This window comes from Malurus melanocephalus, unplaced genomic scaffold (assembly GCF_030028575.1).
Source record: "Malurus melanocephalus ecotype Western Australia unplaced genomic scaffold, MMel_1.1 scaffold_186, whole genome shotgun sequence".
Taxonomy (NCBI): domain Eukaryota; kingdom Metazoa; phylum Chordata; class Aves; order Passeriformes; family Maluridae; genus Malurus; species Malurus melanocephalus.
The window spans coordinates 11,245-14,992 of NW_026623418.1; positions in this window are offsets into that span (position 1 = coordinate 11,245).

Genomic DNA, 3,748 nt, shown 5'->3' on the forward strand with positions numbered 1-3,748 from the left:
GCATCTTGCTCCATGAAAAATCTCACTGACTTTAGCAGGACTGTTTGTGATAATGTTTGATAGAGGAGTGAGCTCATCTTTGCAGGCATCAACTGCAAAATCAAATAACAGTCTGCATTAGGTTCTTCWGCTTTTTTGTAAACCCATTTCCAAAATAGGCATTTCCACAAAGCTTAGTCCAAGGTAATGCCTGCTTCATACAGATTAGGAAGATAAGTAAATGCATGAAATATATGAACACAGCATTCAATTTAGTTGCCACTTGGGATTAAAACACGAATGGGGGTCAGCAGTCCCAGCTGTGTCCCCTCTCTTGCCCATCCACAGCATACATAAATACATACAAAATAACATGAGAAACAAAGAAGGCCTTGGCAATTTTTAAGCACTGTTAGCAGCAAATAAAACACCGTTGTGTTATTGATATCGCTTGATCACCCATCGAAAAGACAGTACATGAAAGCTRCTAGGAGGAAAATTATCCCAACAAAAGCCAGTACAAAGTTTGTTTCCCAATACTGGAACCAGAAATATCTTTCAGTTATGCAACTTGTCGATACATTAAATTACCCAAATCAGTTTTGCTCCCAATAATAATTGGTGTGTGATTTTCCTATTTTCATTCAAATCCATCTTCGCCTAAGTACTTCTAGGGAGAGGGGAAGTGAGTGAGCAAGTGATTATGTGAGATCTTCACTGCTAACCAGGGCCAAATCACCACAACTAGGAATTTTCTAGYCTTTTCCTAGTTTATGCTTGCTCTCAGTATAGCATGAAAGTCTAACTTAAGAAAGGCAAAKAAAGGGGTGTTGAGTTCTAGTCATTCTATCTGCCCTCATAGATTCTTGGAATGGGTTTTAAACTGATAGCTCTTCTGTAAATTCTTATTCTGAAATCTTGTGGTGGAATGTGTTTCAGTCATCTGAAGCAATTTGAAAACCAATTTTTGTTTGTTTTTATTTTTTGGTCAACTTTCTACTTCATTTTCAATGCAACTATGTCTGCAAGACAAGTGCCTGATATATTTTTAGACTGCATTTATAGGCAAAACTTGTTAAATATTCAGGCCTTGCGGGTCTTCTTTAGCTATTGTGATGTAACACATTTGAAGTTACTCATTGTCTAACAAGAAAGCTRAACTCTCGCTAGCTTAAGAATATTGACAAGTTCCTTCTAGACTTCTGCATCTATAACTTCTGTTTATATTGAAGATGAAAGCTAACAGTGTAATGCTCTAAGGTAGATTCTTTTGTGTAATATTTTTACTAGCATAATTCCCTAAAACAAGAGATTATGACTCTCTCTGCAGCTGTGCAGATCTGTAAGTACAAATTATCTTTCAACTCCAAGCTTGACAACTGAAAGAATAACCTGAGACTGAAAACTTATAATTTCRGGTCTTATTAGTATTTTATGTCTATCTTATCTGCATGAAAATACCACAAAACATCCTTTCATTATAGAAGAATGYAGTGTGCTATTCAGCAAATAAAATGCAATAAAGAAAGTACAAGATATATTTATGCAAAATAATGGTTGACATTTAGCACACACAAAAGTCAGCAAAGTCAATGTTATGCTCCCCAAAGAAACCATATCTCATCTTTCTTGCATAAACATATTCTTTAATATATGTGCACAAAGTGGCTGAATTATGGTTTCCATGGGAACAATATCTCTGGATATACACATTTGTCATTTCTSTGTGTAGAGCACTCAATAAGAAATTGCCTTTATTAATAACCTCAGTTTCTTAGACTCCAGCAAAACATTCATAAAAGTGGCATGAACATTGCGAACACAGAGACGAGTAATAGCTTCTTTTCAAAATTACTGAGGCTGTTAGCCTAAACTTCTCCCTCTGATATTAACTGAAGAGTTTTTTGTTCATTTGTGGCATCTGCCTATGTTTCTTATCAGACTGGGAGTTTTTATTGCTCAGGTATTTAAAGATATTGTTAGATGTATATCACTCATGGATGTAGCAAGATAGACAAGAAGCATTTAGCGGTTTAATAACTTTTAAAATTTAAACTGACCTGCAAAAGAAGCTTGGATATGGTTTGAAAAACACAAAAAAAACCCTAAAGTTTCAAACACTTTGATTTTACAGATTGAAGAGGGCATGGGTTAACTATTTGATTGAAATACGCTAAGTAACAAAGCGTAGGATGCTAATTTTCCCAATGACAAGGAACATGTAATAGCGCACTTTCCACAATCACAACCAATTGTAATTTCATGTTTGTGTAATACAGCAATGACATATTCAATCATTTCTCATGTCAAAACTTCATAATTAAAACCTTTGCTTCTGGTTGTTTTGGTGTTGGGGTTTTTTATAAGACAGTTGTCTCTCAGTGTGTCATTAAAAGACTAAAAATTCTTTTTTGCTTGTGCTTAGGGCTTTTTATAATCTTTATATATTTTTACAGGAAAATTATTTTCAAGACAGATGTAYATAATCTGCTTCAAAATATCAGTAGAGTCTATAATAAATAAAATTTTCTTACTCTGTTGGCATCTGCTTTGCTCTAAAACAACTATGAAAATTCTAACACAAATTTTTCCATTCTTTTTCAGTGTTGAGTTTTATTTATGAAATTGGTGTGTAAGTAGTAATGAGACTGAAGTAAAAGTTTTATATTTCACTCCCATGTATTCATACTATCTGATGTAATAATGAATGTGATTAAAAATATTATATAATGCTTTTTGTGCACAACCCAGAGTAAACTATTTGAGGTTGTTCTCTTTGAATTTACATGCAAAGTTTTGCTTTTAATTTCATTTGCATAATTATTATTTCAAATGACAGTTCTTCAATTTTATGAAAGATTTGCAAAACCTCAGGAAACTGTACATCTACTGATATTTTTCACAGTTAATATCTGTTTCCTTAGAACAATGGCCCTGGACTATCTTTAAGTCTTGTTTTAAGTCAATACAAAAAAATAATGTCAAGACACAAAATAACATTCTCAATCTAGAAAAACTCAAAGGAATATATTTTCTAATTTTATGAAAAAAAAACCAAACTGAGTGGCCTGTCAAAGGACTGATAGCAAAAGAATCAAAATCTTAGAGATTTATATTGAAAAACAAAACTATAGACTCTTTCTTGTGTTCCATGCCAGTACCTTGGGCAGAAGTGTGGAGATATGTAATGCTTTTTGACTAACCTGCTGATCCAAGGTCTTTCATATTGATGTTGGTTGGTATAACAATTTTGTAAGTGTATTTTTTCTCTCTTATTTTACTTAAAATTTCTTCATGTTTTAAAAAGGAGTATTGCTCATTTTGACAAAATAAAATAAATGCTGATAGGCAAGATCTAATTTATTTAGTATATGCTATGTCTTGAKTTTTTCAGATAAGTATTTTAAGGTGTGAGTAAAGTACCAAATGTAAATAGAGGAGAAAGAGATCCCAGAGAGGTCTAATTAGCAGTTTTTTTTCTTTTTGTAAATAAATGTAGTATGGGTAACGTGGTAAATGTAATAGATTCCTTTTCTACAGAAAGTCTAATGTGGATTTGTCAGAAATGGAAGTAGAGGATGACCTGGTATTACCTAAAAACATAATCTATTYAGACATCATTGTTAATTTTGATAGAATCTATACAGGCTGGCTTCCCAGATAGATTCAATACAGGATTTAGTTACAAGAATCATGAAACATTTGGTTTGATGATGCAAATATCAACATTGATGTAATGTTCAATAAGAAAATGAAGCAGTATCATTAT